We start from the raw sequence: 16,884 nt of genomic DNA on the forward strand, positions 1-16,884 counted from the left end.
TCCTGTGATCTCATCACCTCTGTGTTGAGGAGATGCTGGAGCATGACCAGGATCTCTGGTTGAATGTTCATTCCTTGCCTGTGTGCATGTGTCCCAGGCCTGCCTTCTGCTGCAGGCACCAGGTGTGTTTGCTCCTCAGTCTCATCAACCCTACAGGAACAGCCCCCAAATTTGGGCACTTTGAGTCATCCCATGACAAAACTCAGACTTCACTCAGCCATGGGCTACACCGAGTTTGTGGATCACTTTCTAATCATTCCAAGAATAGCTTTCTGTCCATAAAACAGTAGGTACTGTATATTGGTTAATATTAATTATTTTTAAATGGATAGGTAAGAAAATGAGCCGCTAAATGTAAGTCATCTTTTGAGGAAGCTTCTGTGGATTTTTGATCTGGCATTTACTTTAACAAAGGAGTACCATGACTCAGATTTGGCTGGGCAAAGTTGTTATTTTTTTAGCCTCAAGCAAGTTTGCAAATAGTTATTTTTTTCCCAGACCTGAACATAGAAATGATACATGGATTTATTTTTGTTATTAGAGATAAATCAAAATCCAATGCTTTTCTTTGATCCTTTGTTATTTTTCAGCTGTGCATTGGTAACTGTATTACTACTGGCACTATTAGCAGTTGTAGCTTCAAATCTTGTTACACATACTGATGATTTTTTGGTGTTCCATTAACCCTGCAGTAATTCTGTGTGTGTGTATTTGTGTGGAGAGAGGGGGAGGAGGGTAATTATTGCTCCTGTTCACTTGTGTTGCATGTAAGGGCATTTTCATCATTCAGGTATTTTCCCTCAATTACAAATCCATTATTCTCTGTAGTCCTGCAAACTTCCTAGTCATGCAACCAACATTTCTATAGTTTTACTAAAAGCTGTGACAGCATTTTTAGTAATCTTTTAGCCCTTTGATTCTGTCTGGAAATAATTTGTCCCTCCTGTTGTACAAGTTCTCCTTTGCTGAGGTCAGGAGAGTTTCCCTTTTGTGTGACCCCCTCAGCCAGAACTGTCTCCTCTTCTTTAAGGTGCACAGTTGTCAGCTCACCATTTTGTGACCCTGAACATTTCATTAATTTTGTTTGAAGAAGGCTCTTGAATCAAATATTGAGAACTGATGGGTTGATTTATGCCACTACACACATGATCTACAGCTCCAGTTAATCATAAACCCCTTGAACTGAGCAGGTTTTTTCTGCATGAGGGAGAGCTTCACTAACCAGCCAAACACACAGCACTACCCTCCCAGCACAGCAGCATTTCAGATGGTTGCTCTTTTGTTCATTTTACTCTCAGTGACATCTCTTCATGACTCAAATAGCTGTGGCACTAAAATTATCTTAAAGCTGAAAGGTGCTAATCGAGCCTTTAGTTTATTCATTATTCAGCAATGGATCCTTAGTTATTCATTTCTCATATTACCAGGAAAAAATACTTATGGTAACACCCTATCTACTATTAAGATGGCACATAAAGCTGGAATTTTCCCACTGACTCCTAACTATCCTCGTTACCATTCTGTGTTTCACACACATGAGATGCAGCAGAAAAGCTGATGACTCACCATTTTATTTCTTTTCACTTGCTCAAAATCTATTGTTGATGCTGTTGTAGAAACAACTACAGGAAACAGGCATAGAACTGGGACAAGGAATAGTACATATGATGAAGATTCCCCAAACACACCCATCCTTCAGTGGATTTCTGAGCAAGGCAGAGCAGGTCCAAGCAGTGCCAAAGCTCTTGCAGCTGTCTGGGCTCCAGTTCCAAATTCCAGTGGGGGCCAACACCCTCAATGCACAGCAGAACAACAGTTCATCCTGATAGCTTTGTTAAAGGGCTGCAGGGACACCTCTGAGACACTCCCATTGCTCAGCCAGCAGGGGTGGGGTGGGGGTTCTGCATTTTCAGTGGCCTCAGGTACCCCTGGTTAGGTACACACCACTGCTGGCCTGGTAACTGTGCAGTTTCTCTGGATAACTGTGCCTAAAACCATGGGTTTGGTTTGGTTCATTCACAGCACACCTCAAAACTTGTAACCTGAGGTACTGAAATCAGCATTGTAACTATGAAAAGATGACAACATCCCTGCCTCCTAATGCCATCTGTGACTTTCAAACAACTTTCGCATCTTTGTTGTTGCCAGGCTGCAAATCCCCCCCCAAGGTGCACCTTAGTACAAGAGATCTACTATCAACCCAAAAAGCTACAGGCAGTCCAGAAACCAAGGCACATAAAATTTCTTACCTCTCCACTCCAGGAAAATGCCTGCTAAGGTGTCTCCCCACTGCCCCAAAGGCACCAAAACACAGAACTCACAGCTGACTGAGCTTTCAGCCCAACCCACCTCACAGCAACTCCAACCTTGTTTCAATCCCTTCCAGCTGGCAGCAATCCCACTAGGATGCAATGCCACTGACACACACTTACTACCAGTCCCCTCCTCGCAAAGTGTATTTTGCTCCAAATACCTCTGAGGAATAAAGCCCAGTTTGTGCCCACCTGAAGTTTTATGTAGTTTTACTCTTGTAGAGATCAGGAACAGCACTGAACAACCAGTACCTTGCCACCATATACTGATTATGTCTCCTTGACTATTCTGAGAACTTTTTTCCCAGGTCTTAAGAATGACGTGCAATTTTGGTTTGTATTTCAGATTCTCATGTCTGTTGTTAAGTAGCCTGAGTGGGTGCTCTGCAAAAAAAAAAAATTTAACTGTCCCTTCCCATTTTGTGTGTTGGTTGCAGGAGGGAGCTCATTGGTAAGGTGGACATTTCTAAAGGCTTTTGTAAAAGTTAAGAGCCACATCCTAGACATTATTATCTAAAGTCTTTCAATCTTGACCTTCCACTGTTTATATTCTGTTGATCTCTACTTGACCATTCCTAATACAAGCTTAGTAAGTTGCTTGTGTTGAAAAACAGTATTTCAGGTGTATTTTATAAATAGGTAACTCTGAAAAATATATCCTCTAAATCACATTTCAGAAAATATGGAATCTCTAATTGATGCTTCTGACAAAACAGATGCAGACACCAAGTAAACAACGAGATTGATGTGCTCTTAATGTACCTCCTTCAGACAGAAACCTTCACAACACAGGTGGAGACAGATAATGAACACCACGTGTAAGAAATTCCACTGCACTGCACATCCCAGGGCTGAGCCAGAACAGTGCTGTGTGCACTGACAGCATCCCATCTGCCCTCCTGTAAAACAGGGTTTACAGGCACTTTATTATTTTCTTGAATTGACTTGTTTATGTGAACTCTCAGTGAAGTCTGTGAATAAATCTTGACTCACTAATCATGAAAACATAAAATATCCAAAATCCAAAGCTACAGTTGTACAGATAATTTGATTAATAATTTGACTCCTGTAACTGGAGAAATGCAATGCCATGAATATGATATGGAATGAAGATACCTAAATACTATATTTTGTCAAGACAATAATACATTCAAAATTCTCTCTTAATATTTTCAGATTTCAGGATAAAGTAGACAAAACTAGGTTAATTTCTGGGGGCTGGGGACATTCCATATGTCCTTTATTCTGATGTGTACAAACCATCTGCAGAGACAAAGCAAGTTCAAGTTTTATTTTAAACAGTACTTTTTAAAATAATTGAGCTATTTGCCTGTGTTATCCTATATTATTTTGCTGCCCATATGAGGGGCTGCACTTCTAATGCCATTTTTGCTGGTTGTCATCAAAAGGCAGTGTTATCCAATAACAATTTTGCAGCAAAAAGAAGGAAAATGTCTCAATTTTTCACTCCCAAGTTATTATCAGTGAGGAATTACAAGTCACACCATCAGCAGGAGTTCCTGCATTCTCTTAGGATTTTAATAAAATTTAGCCTTGCTTGACCCTGCCCACCACACTGAGCAGTTGTGTCCATTTGCAATCCTGTTCAGATACTGCAGGGAGGCTCTTTAGTTCAGACTTACAGCCTGGGCATGGCATGGGAGCTGCTGCTTCTCATGGACAATGATCTGAGCTTTCCCACTAATGGAAAAGAACAAGAACTCCTGCCTTTTGCAATTTCCACTGCCCTGATAATGCCAACTAAAAGTACTTTTTAAACACCTAAATACAGGAGTTTTCATGAGCAGGGTTTTTCCTGTGGGTTGAAGGTAGTCCTAGAGGTGACACTGGGTGAGTGCTAATTTCTTGTCTATCTTAGAGGTTCTTTTGGGGGGAGTACTGTCAATATAGAAGCAATGGAGATTAGAGGATCATGAGAAAGGACCTTCCTGTCTTTGTACTCACCTGAATTCCACTTGGCTGAAATTCTCTCAGTGTAAGACAGTATTATTAGTAGAGCCACTCAGTAAAAAGGAAGGTAATTGTCCTGCCCATGGAGAAGTTCTCCCATTATTTGATAATTAAGTCTGTATTACTTAAAGGTACTCCCAGAGTTTGTATGTCTGTGTGCCCAAGTCTCCCTTTAGAGCATCCTTTTGCTTTAATAGGCATCACTCATTCCTTTAGATTTCTTCAAAAAATTGTGCCTAAATGACTTCCAAATTATGATATTCCAGTATTTTCTACTTGGGGTTCATTGCTTTCCAGTATCAGAAGACACAACTAGAAAAGCAACATAAAGTAGTCGAAACTACAAAGAAACTCAGCCACTCATAGTCTTGGTCTGAAGTTTAAGATCTGAACAGGGAATGATGATAATTGATGGTCCAGGCTCTGTTGCAGAGCCAGGCTGGGGCTGCCTGAGTCACAGCATGGACTACAACAGTTTCCAGAGGCCACACTGTCAGTGGCTGCTCTTGGTTTCCTTGGCTGCACAAGTGGGATCAGGGGCAGAGTTGCCAGGCCATGGGCACAGCAAGGAGAGGCCAGGGCAATATCCTCTGTAAACATTTCATTTTCGTTTATGACCCCCTTGTGCTGACAGAACAGGACTGTAACAGAGCCAATAATTCAGTTCTTTGTCTACGTGGTAGGTTATTTGTCAATGTTGTAATTTCTGTTCTATAGAATTTGCACTGTTCAGGGCTGTAGGGTACACTCAGGCCTCTTGGGAAAAGGGAGAATTGTAACCTGCAGTGTGAAAAGTCACAGATTCCTCCCTCTTGCTGATGTTGGTATCTGATACTTTCATTTGTTTAGACCACTGTATATTTACTTGACCTGTGAGATCAAAGAATATTGTACTGATATAATACTGATCTGCACAGCAGCCTAAAATCTTGCCACATTTCAAACAGTTGCTGACCCCTTAAAATCAGTAGCCAGGAATTTGTTCCTGTAACTTAAAGTAAAATACATGAAGCCTTCAGTATTTGATTTCTTTTCGTGAGCACGCACTCAAAAAGCAAACCTGACACACCTATGTGAGCACAGCCAAGAGGCAAAGTTCACATTTGCTTTTGGGAACATTCACAGCATGAAACATAATCAGAGGACTTATTGCACATCCAGTCAGGGGACAGAAACAATATGATAATGGAGCAAGTGCTCAAATTTGAAGTAGGCTAGCCTTATAATTTTAAATACCAACATAAATGTCACTGAATTACAAACTGAGGTAAGTTTATCTGCTCATGGACATAGATGGATTGAAAAGGAGGTTTGAAAAAGAGGTTAAAAACGTGTTCTGAAATGACTGATTAAGGTGAGGTTCCACCATTACTGAGCAATACAAAATGAAAGCTCAGGAGGATTTTAGCAATTGTAAGACTATATAAATATTTTCCCATTACAAAATGGCTTCTACTGTAGCACCCCAAACTCTGCCAAATTTAAAAGCCCAGGCACAGAAGGGCATCTTGGGAGAAAATCTTCCTGCCAAGGTGTTGTGTGGGACACTCAACTCATTGGTAGTACAGAGAGATGCTCCAGTGCAACAGTGTTTATTCTGGTATATTTTAGTTTAGAATGGATTTGGTTAGCATCATATACATTAATTTACTGAACTTAGTGCTTTAAATTATATAAAAATCTTTTCTGTTGTAGTGGTTTGAATCCCAAAGCATAAACACACAGCTAATAATCTGGTCTTTCTTTCCTCATAAGGCAGCCAAACTGAAAATAACACTGTAATTCACATATTTGTATAAATGAATTCCAAAAGAAATCATACTTTGTTAATACGTTCCAAATATTTGGATTATATGACTTGGGCTGGGAATATTTAGAGAAAAAACTCATTATTTAAAAAACCCAACTCAAACTATATTATTTTCAGAAAGATGTTCCCTTAGATGATACACAAATATCCTTTTGAATCACACATATATTTCTCTTCTAAAGGAAGAATAATAACCAGGTGCACACCCCTGTAAACAGCAAGCCCTCTCTGAGCTAAACATCCAGCTGGGCTTTTGTTGCTGTGCCATGACACTGAATTGTAATCAATTCAGCTCAATTGTGCTGTTTCCTTCCACAACACAACTGTGTCAACTCTATTTGTACATCAACACTTGATATGCTGCCTAATTGTGTTTGCCTTCGTGCGCCTTGGGAAGATAAAGGTCCTTGCTCCACACTGTGTGGGTAAGGTTGGAAAACAGTGGGAATGTATGCTGGGATACTGCCTGGATTACTTGGATTACTTGGGAACGCTGGGTGGAAGGTTTGGAGTGCTGGTGCTGTTTTGGGGAAGCCTTTCCAGTGCCATTGCTGAGGCACAGCCAGAGGAAGCACCAGCCTGGTCACTGACAGGGAAACAGGTTGGGAGGTGCAACAGCTACTGTGTTATGACTTACTAATATTTATGGTGAACCACGAAAACATCTCCATAATTAACCAGCTAAGCTTGGTTAAACATCACAGCATAGACAGGAAGAGTGGGATCCATCTGTCCAGGGCTAGCATGTGCATGTGGGTGGCCACCTCAGAGCTGACCACTCTGACCTTCCCTCGGGGCAGTGGAGAGGAGCCACTGCCAGAGCTCAGCTCAGCTCACACTAAGACAGTGGTCAAAAACTAGTCTGATTAATTCCATTGTAGAAATCTCTTTCTCTCTCCACCACCTATATGGGAAGCCCTAAGAACTACTCCATATGTACATGTTCATGTTATCAGCATCTAAAAGTGACGAGAATAATTCTTTCCAATTGCCAAGTCCAGGGAATTACTATTGAATAAATCGACTGTAAAAATATCAGATTAATAAGCTGTAGTTCCCAAGAAATTATTATTTGCTTTCTGGTCATTATCCTTCCTGGATGTGAGCAAAATGAATACTCAGAACTTGAACTCAGTTTCTCAGATCTGCCTCTGTGTTTTTCTATTTGCCAACATGATCACTGGTAATTTCATGGGCTATTTCTGCGAGGTAGAGTTGTCTGGAAATGTTATCACATTTGTCTTTTTCATGTGATGACTTAGCAATCCAGAGGAGAAACAACTCTGGTGCAAGGGGCTTAAAGAGAAAACAAGGAAATGGGATTTGTTGGGTAAAACTGTTCTCTAACAATGCATTGGATGTCCAGCACTAAATAATTGAGAGGGATTCTGGGCACAGCTGAGTTCTGCTGAAGCACAGAAAATGGTCTGAGCTGCAGAAGTAAAAAAAACACACCTGGAAAGCTGTCGCCTTCTGAAATTTTGCCATGTGTTTTGTTAACTGTGATTTCACCTGTACTTTATGGTAACAAATGGTGGAAGTCCAGGTAACATGGAAGGGATGGCCCCATCACTGCCCTGCTCCTTCCATCCCACTCACCCAGTGCCCTTCAGTGTCAGGGAAAAGCAACAGGTGAGAGCAGAGTATTTTCTCTGTGCTTTCATTTCAAGGGTTCCACTCTGCCCTTGATTACACTTGAATAAAGCTAAAAGAACTTCACTTGCTAATATGTATCAACTCCAGATTTAATAACAGAATAAATAAATCTGAATTTATCCCTTCTCTATTTTGTTATCTATTTCCTTACATTGCCAGGGGACTTTTCTAAGAGAATCAATTCTGGTTGCTTTGGAACAGTCTAGTTTTATCTTTTTGTGATTATTCTTCCATCAACATGATGGTTAAAAATTGGACTTCTTAATCACCACTCTTGGGTTCTAGAAAGGTTAATAAAAATGTGAACTTTGAGTAGAGCTTACAAAGTATAAATCAAATTAATCTCTCAAGTAGAGTGGAGGAAATCTGTTGTAACCAGTAATGGATGTGGATTTATTCTGGATACTTTAGGGATGACAAGGAACAAAACTTTTTTAATAAAAATTAGACAATTTTGCCCTCAAAGTATAAATACAATTTAATCTAAGTATGCCAATATTTTGAATTTTCATGGCTTTGAAAGTTCTCTTAGATAAAAGAAAATAGTTAATTGCTTTTGCAGAAGCTGTTACTGCTGAAGGTGAAACGCCAACCTTACAGCATTTGTGGGAATAACACTCCAATTTTCTCAGTAAAAAGAATATGATTCAAATCACTGATTATTTATGAACTAGTTTGTGATGCAAGTAGAGAGCTACTGAATTTGTCACTGAGCCTGTGACCCACTGAAATCAGCCACAAAACTGTTCACCATCGTTGTTCCTGGAGGGGGTGGGGGAACCTGCAGTGAAACTCTGTGTGCTGGCCTGGGCTTCCCACTGAAACTGGGGACAAAACTTCCAAAAGCTCCAGGGAAAGCAGGACCAAAACTTTCCACACAACTAGTGAGGTTCAACGCTCATTTTCAGTTCCATAAATCTGGAGAGTCTCTTCTGAAATAAGTACAATTACTGTGATTTAACCAAAAGGAATTGAGAGTGTTTTCCTTTAATTCTTGGAGGGGGAGAAAGAAAAAGACATCATTCTCTTCTCTTGCCTCACCACTGTGTATCACCCAAGACTCGATCTGCTGTCAAAATCCTTATCTGCTTAAGCTGGAGAGGAAGAGCTGACTTCACCATTTAAGGATTTAAGCTTTTATTGCCTGCTGATTTTCTGTTATCCTTTTCCCCTTAGCAGGTAGATTCCTTAAGAAGAAGGGACAAATTTCAGTTTTTTGTTTCTGTCCAGGTTTCTCAAAATTTACTGTACCTTGTTCCATCAGTGTGTCATCAGAACTGAGACAACCAGAACACTTTCACTTCAGTTCTTCTGAGCTACCTGGCTGGTTATTTTTAGGTTATCATCATTAAATTCAAAACCAGGGCCTGTAGCTGAAACACTAACCTGTGCAGGAGGGTTACAAAATTCAAGGTAGCACCTGCAGAAGAGTTATTCAACTCTGTTCACCAGTGGCCTATGCAGTGACAAGCACATAATCCTCAGCCAGAGGTGGAGCATTCTTTATGTGGCACACAGAGTTTATTCATCTCTGTAAGGTCCATTGTGAGAATGAAATTTCCAACGGCTTACACAGAATTAATCAGCTTTTTTTCTTTATAAGCATGTATGTGCACACAGAAGGGGATTCTTCTCTGAAAATGCGACTCAATGCTTTGGTAATGAGAGCTAGCATGAGCTTTTCTCCTAAATATGCCATATAACTGAGATGTTTTCTTTTGATCACACCTGTCACTGGCTTCTTGAAGACTGGAACTTCATCCTTGTATACACACAGGCATCTCCTGTAATGATGTCCTCTATCCAAGGGCAGGGAGCTGTGCTTTTTGCATGACAGCTTCCAAACAAATAATTTCTTGGAGACAGCCAAGTTAATGGCACAGTGCTCTCAGTTCTGCAGAGCTTGATCTGCTCAGCTTGCAAATCTGTGCCCTGTTGGACAAAAGGGACTGTTTCTGCCTGTAACAGCACCGAAGCCACCAGCTTGGACTTCAAACCTCTGTATCCATAAAGTCAGAAAAAATCTCCCCTAAGTGCAAAATGCACACTCATTTTTATCCTTTGTGATCCACAGGTAGGTATTCCCAGCACAGTGGATACATGACCTGCTGTCAGCCTGTACAGCTGAAATGGTGACGGCCACACGAAGGGTGTGACCCACAATGGCGCGAAACACAGAGCCCAAATAAAAACCAAATGGTGGGTGGAAGGGTATCAGAAAATGGGTGTGAAGAAATATGAAGAAATGCTGACGGGGAAACTAGTGATTTTTCCTCAAATCCTCCCAGGAAAACGTTGCCGAGATAGGTCAGTAGCTTCCAGAATAAATACCGCAAGAACACACGTTAAACAGCTCCTACAGTGCAACAGCCAAGAGCAGATCAGTACTACCAGCAGAGTTAGACTGACACACGTTTGTCTGCAGCTCTCTCAGCTAACACTGAAGGGTTGGGGGGTTTGTGTGTGAATCACTCACCCAAAATGCAAGTGCAAAGACACCAAAAAACTTGTGGTTCCCAACTGCAGATGGGAGCCGTCCACAGGTGCCAGTTAATAGAACCCCTCCTCATTCCTTCACATGCATGGGCACACAGGGAGCGGGAGCACAGCCCAGCTCTGCAGAGCCACACACATCCTTCCAGGGAGCAGCTGTGCCTGCTACCGGCAGGGTCTGTTACAGAAACTGGGCAGCAGGAGCCTTCCCTGCCGGCACGTTAGCCAGGCTGCATTTCCCTGGGAGGAGGTGCTACATAGCGTGGAGGTTCTTCTCCCAACAGGCACAATCTAATGGATTATCTTCCTCAATCGTTAAGAGAACGCAATGGATCTTATTAAGGCTCAGGTATTGGCTATTAATGGCTTACAATGCAGGCTAGGAAAGGGAGATGACTCAATTTTGTGAAAAAGGGCCCAAGACGAAGCAGCAGCTGACAGAAGGCCAGTATCCCTTGAGAAGGTCATTTTCACTGTATCAGCAGCCTGCCTGCCCTTACTATTTTTTCTCTACACACAGTGAAATGTTCCTACCTCACAGTGACATTCATCTTTTTCATCCAGCAAAAGCATAGCTTATTGTTTCAAAATGACATCTTTTTCTTCTAGCTTTAGAAGTGCCTTTTTATTTTGGAAATACACAGTTCATCACTAAACTGATTAAAGAGAGAAAGAAATGCGGAATATTTCACTCACCTCTCCAGCACCAGGCAGCCTCCACCTCCTCAATCCATCAGTACACACGCTCGCATCCACTGACGCCTCTCCTCTGCTTTGGCCCTTTTTCACATCAGCATCTGTGATTTGCCGCGAGCAGACACACCACGACTGCAGGGGCTAACCCCGCAGCCCCGGCAGGAGCAGGAACCTGCCCTTTCCCATCTTCTCACTGGAAAACACAACCGTAAAACCCCGGGCTTTTCTAGAGGCGGCGGTGGGAGCACTTGTCCGGCGGCCCCCCGCGGGAGACAGGGAGGCGCTCGGCGCTCTCGCCGGGGAGCCGGGCAGGGGGAGCGCGGGGCTGGCGCTGGAGGAGGAGCCGGAGCTCCAGCCCGTTTCCACGCCAACCGCGGGGGTACCGCGGGCGGGGCGGCGCGGCCGGCGGGCGGCTCCGGCTGCGCTCCGGCCCCGGCTCCGCTGCCGCTGCCGCTGCCGCCCGGGGGGCGGCCGGGCCCGCAGCGCCCGCAGCCCCCGCCCCGCCGTGGCGCAGAAGGAGCTGACGGTGACGAGGGGTCTGTGTCTCGTTCCCGGCTCTCCTCTCCGCCGCACCCGCGCGTTACATAATGTGCGGGCACAGACGTGCCGCCGGCCCCGCGCCGCGGGCGCTGCCCGGCACAGCCACCGCTGATGCCCGGCACGGTCACTGATGCCCGGCACGGTCACTGATGTCCGGCAAGGCCACTGATGTCCGGCACAGCCACCGCTGATGTCCGGCACGGTCACTGATGTCCGGCACGGTCACTGATGCCTGGCACGGTCACTGATGTCCGGCACAGCCACTGATGTCCGGCACAGCCACCGCTGATGTCCGGCACGGCCACTGATGCCCGGCACGGTCAGTGATGTCCGGCACAGCCACCGCTGATGTCCGGCACGGCCACTGATGCCCGGCACGGTCAGTGATGTCTGGCACGGCCACTGCTGTTGCCCGGCACGGTCCCTGCTGCCTGGCACGGTCACTGATGCCAGGCACGGTGACTGATGTCCGGCACGGCCACCGCTGCCCGGCACAGCCCTCGCTGATGCCCGGCACGGCCACTGGTGTCCGGCACAGCCACTGATGCCCAGCACGGTCACTGATGCCCGACACGATGCCCGGCACAGCCGCACCAGCCCCTCGGGCTCCGCGGCCACGGCGCTGCGGCGGGGCAGGGCCCGGTCTGCGGGACTCGGAGCTTTAGGGCTGATTCCACCATGCGTAGTTCGGGGGGAACAAGTCGCATACATGTTGGAATGATGGGAGAAGGGAGGAAAAACACTTTCTTTAGTTGCATGGAATTTCTCTACTTCTTTCTTTCCACTTCTTCCATCACTCAGTTGCTCTGAGTACTGGGCATATATTTTCTTTTGTTTTTCCCTTTCTGCCTTTTGTGTTTGTATATGAGTAATTTACTGTGGCTTTTTAAAATTAACAATGAGTATCATTTTCTTTTTATCTCATTAATGGATTTACCCAATTTATATTTTACATTTTTCCTAGTGTCTCTTTCCTTTTGGCTACATTGTTGAATCTGCAGCCCTGATCAAATAGCTGATTTCTCCCTACTCTGCTAATTTTATGAGCATGATTTGTTACTGATACACTTCAGCTGGAGATAGCAACAGACACACACACGGGATGCAGGCATTTTTCCACAATAAGGCCAACATAATACAGTGCAGAAAGCATCTGATTCCTGTAAATGATATCACTTCCAGTACTGATATTATCAGCGGAGTTGTCACACTGGTGAATTACAATAATGAAATACTTTCATGTAAAAATCAGTATACCATGTGAAGGAAATTTTCCTATAAGTAAGGAATCTTAGGTGTTGTTCACACTAGAAGAGTTTGCCAGTACATTGGGACTGGCAAAGTTGTTCTGGTAAATTCCTGGTATTTAAAAAAGAAATGCCTTATCCTAACTCACATTGTTCTGCCCGCAAAATATTGATGTTCAAATTATAAATCTGCCCTGATTTAATAAAAATATCTCTATGGTTTTATTTTGAAATTTTAGCTTTCCGTATACATGCTCACTTGTCTTGGAGCATCTATAAAATCAGTGGTCAATTTAAAACTTTTCATAGTGTTTTGGTTTTCATATGTACTTTTTACTTGCAAGTGCATAAATCCCTGATACAGTTATGTTGGCAAGGGAATAGAATAAAGAAATGTATCTGTGGTAACTGAGTAGTCTCGATAATAGGATAAAAGAACAATAACAAGGTGCACAGGCTTAATCTGCGATTCCATAAAGAACAAGGAGTTACTATAGAAACTGTCACATTACTTGTATCTTTAGTATAGTACTTGATATGTGAGAAAAGGCATCTTGCACACACTACCCAACTGAGGCAGAAATAACAGCAGCAACCACCATCATCCTGGGGAGGAAGATTATCATTCTCGTGCTCTCTACAGAGAGAGCTCTTGTAGGCACTCCCAGCTGCTAGAACAAAACACTTGCTTTCTTGCAGTTTGGGAGGAGGCACCTGTCTGAAAATCAACAGCTGTCAGTGCAGGAATTACCAACATGCAGTACCTGAGTAAGGGAACAGGCCTGAGAAGTTTAGGGTTATTATTTCAACACTACTGTATGGGAGCTTGGTGTTGATTAATGGCAGAGTTAAACCTCAACTCATCTGAAAAATGCACCAGCAGATGTCTAAGTTTTCTTCAGCCTCACCTTGTCCTGCATCCAGAAATTCTCAATTAGGGCCTTTCATCATACATTGATTGCACTACATGTAGCTAAGCTCCCACAGGAATTTAAGGAAAAATATAGGTCTCCAAATAGTGTTTAGAGGTGATTAAATGCCAAAGTGAAACAGCAGAGAAACCCAGTCCCTCAGCTCACTACTCTAAATGCTGTTCTTTGTGCACAGATAGACTGAAAACACACAAATACCTGTTGAAAGTGAATAGTTTGTGTGGAAATAGGGGAGAGTGATTGGAGGGAACTGTGACGATCTGAGGGGTGCTCCCAGTGAGGGAGGTCACCGGTTATCCCCTGTCAGAGCAGGTGTCAGTCAATGTGCAGGGAGCAGTGGGGGCTGCTGAGCTGCAGCACCTCACACAGCCTTCTGCACCTCTTGGCTGCACGAGTTCATTCCACTTGCCAGTGCTATTCATTGACCAAAAGCCAAATCCTTGCCTGTTTCCTGCTGCTTTTTGCTTGGGATCAATCAAAATAGGTGCATTCATACATGTTTAGTTTGAAGACAACAGTGCTAAAACAGCAATGTGCTCTTAAGTGGAAAATCCCGTAGGGATTTTGTAATCAATTACCCTTTATTATACCATGACAACATCCAAATATTTATATGCACACATGCAATGTTCTTGGTGAATGTACATCTCCAAATGATAGAGGGTAAATTGAGAGGCCACATCTGGTCTGTAATAAAAATAAAATAAAAGACATTTTGTATTTCATTCAATTTTCTACCAAACACCCTCTTTTTAACAAGCAATTGTAGATCTGGGTTAGATATTTATAGACAGGTCTGTGATTCTCTCAGCATGAAGAAGTGAACAGAACATTTAGAGAAGAATAAAAAGGCTGTATTTTTATTTTTAACCATTTTCTCACGTGGAAGAGTTTAAAATAGCATCAAGTACAGATGACTGGGATCTGATATTTATAACTGACATATTGTTGCTTTGTATCAGTGACTGTGAGATGGTGGGGAAAAAATCATGAATGCACCTTCCATCAGGTGGTATCAGCCCGACCTCATTTGGCTTTATCATTTGGGATGAAAATTCCCTCTCTACCAGGATTTCACCCTCTTACCTTTCTCACACCCTTCAGGTAACTGAAGGTTTCACTTAATATCAACAGTTTACTCTTTCTGTGGGGGCAAATTATGAGAGAGACTTGGGAGTGTGAACCCCGATAATGAGTTACAGTTAAATCACAATCAACTAAAAAGGACTCCTCTGGTTTGTCAACAGACAAAAAAATTAAAATGAAAAGAACAACCAAACCCCACAAGTGTTAAGGACATTCCATCCTCCCTTCCCAGCTCCATTATGTACCTGCTGCATTTGCAGCTCCCAGGCATTGGCTCAGCTGCTGAATCAGCAGATGCCACTGAAGCCAAGTTTAGGAAAACAAACATTAAACCAGCAGCTGGAGAAGCTGCTCTGCTGGAGCCCTGGGAGATGCTCTGGATTCCCTGGGCAGGTAACTTGATGTAGCACTTCCTTCTTATCCTAAACTTTGTGATGGGCTCTTGGACCTCCTTCAGAGCCTCCATGGGAAGAAAGCACAGACAGAGGTATTGGGAGATAAGATAAAGGAACACAGTTCTCTGTAAAGAGCGCAGCCTTCAAGGCTGCATTACTGTATTATATATCTATATAAAAACACAATTAAAGTATTCTTTGCTCATTTTTCACTATTAAAGGCAAAACCCCCTCAAACTTTAACCCAAAGCAGGGATCATTTAGTAAAGTATTCAATGAAAGATCTGTGAAGTGTGAACAGACACAATCACTGGAGATTCTTTGGGAATGCATGGATTCTTTGGGAATTACACCCAGGAGATGCAAGAGTGCCAAAACCTTTTGAAACTGAAGCTTTTAGACCAAAAAGTACCAGCTTCAGATCTCCTGGTAAAGCGATCTGAGCAACAGGTTGTTTGATATTCTTTGCACACTCCCTCCTGAAATCTTCCTGTTCGAGGGTTTTTCACTTTGTAACAATGATTAAATATTCATTGAAGAGTGAGTTGAAAATAGGTTTCTCCCACTTGAGGACACAGATAGGCATTTAGAGTTTGTTTTGGTTTTGCAATAATAAGAAGAAATGTATTGATTTTAAATATATTTACTTTTGTCACTGATGTTCTTGCCAGCTGAAGAAATATCAAATTGGGACCTCAAAAGTATTATATATTTTTTTTATTAGGTAATTAAAAATACATTTCCTTGTATCCTTTACACATGATAATTCTAGTTGGTGTAAGAACCACGAGGTAGAGCTGCAATTCCAGCAGGCACTGTTGGTTGTCTCTCATACTCTTGTTGGGTCTGATGAACAGAAATGAGAAATTGGTAGTTAAAACAAACAAACAAACAAAAGCCTGACAATGTTATCTGAGGACACCAGGGTAATTCTGGGAGGGTGAAGGAGGAGCTGGGGACATCCAGGTGTCTTTACTGGGGGGAATTCAGATGCCAGTCCTGTTGTATAAAAATTTGGAGTCCTGCAATCAGGACTAAGTGATTGGTTTAGATAATTGTCCACATCAGGCCTGCAGCTGGTTTTGCACCTCCAGACACACTGAGGGTTTCCATCTATGCACCAGCCCAGGTATGAAGTACAAAGTGGCAGCTTCAGCCAGTTAAAGCTCCTCACTCCTCTTTAGGGAACCATCCTTAGACAGAGGGGTGAAAACAGAGCAAAAGGCTGTTTGGTCTCTGGCTGCACGAGTGACAAACCAGCAGAAGGCTGCATGAATGGGCCTGTGGGGTTTGTGATTTACATCTCCTTTCAAGGTTTTGCTCTGTTAGTGACATGCACAAGATCAATTCAATTAACAGAAGGGACTTAGGGAGGAATTTCAACCCCTAAACGAGTCTCTAAGATTATGTTCAGGTTTCAGGGGTGTCCTGTCTGGAAAGTCCAAGATTCCTGAAGGTCTTAAGTCCCACCTGACAGTCCCAGGTCATACCTCAGACACTGAAGTGACATCAGGAACCCACATTTAACCACCAGAACCTCTGCCTCACTGACTGGGTGCTGGAATGGGCAAAGCACCTTGTACCAACCTTATCTAACAACTAATTACACTGATAAACACTTTCTCACATCTTTGAATTAATGTAGTTTTCAGACTTCCAACAATGTTATTTTAAAAAGCATACTAAACCAGCAGTAATTTCTATAGTTTCTGATATATTACAATTGTTGCAAATCTGATTCTCTGT

General features: G+C 42.9%; 2 protein-coding genes across 2 annotated transcripts in view; one reads left to right on the forward strand and one right to left on the reverse strand.

The window, feature by feature from the left end:
• Positions 1–11,450, reverse strand: part of GNAZ (G protein subunit alpha z) — a 51,149-nt gene extending 39,699 nt beyond the window's left edge. The window contains exon 1 of the mRNA XM_071572264.1: positions 10,939–11,450. The gene's annotated coding sequence lies outside the window, so the exon portion shown is untranslated. The remainder of the gene's footprint in view (positions 1–10,938) is intronic.
• Positions 1–16,884, forward strand: part of RSPH14 (radial spoke head 14 homolog) — a 74,997-nt gene that overhangs the window by 46,555 nt on the left and 11,558 nt on the right. The gene's annotated exons all lie outside the window — the stretch shown is intronic.

This window comes from Pithys albifrons, chromosome 17 (genome assembly GCF_047495875.1).
Source record: "Pithys albifrons albifrons isolate INPA30051 chromosome 17, PitAlb_v1, whole genome shotgun sequence".
Lineage (NCBI taxonomy): Eukaryota > Metazoa > Chordata > Aves > Passeriformes > Thamnophilidae > Pithys > Pithys albifrons.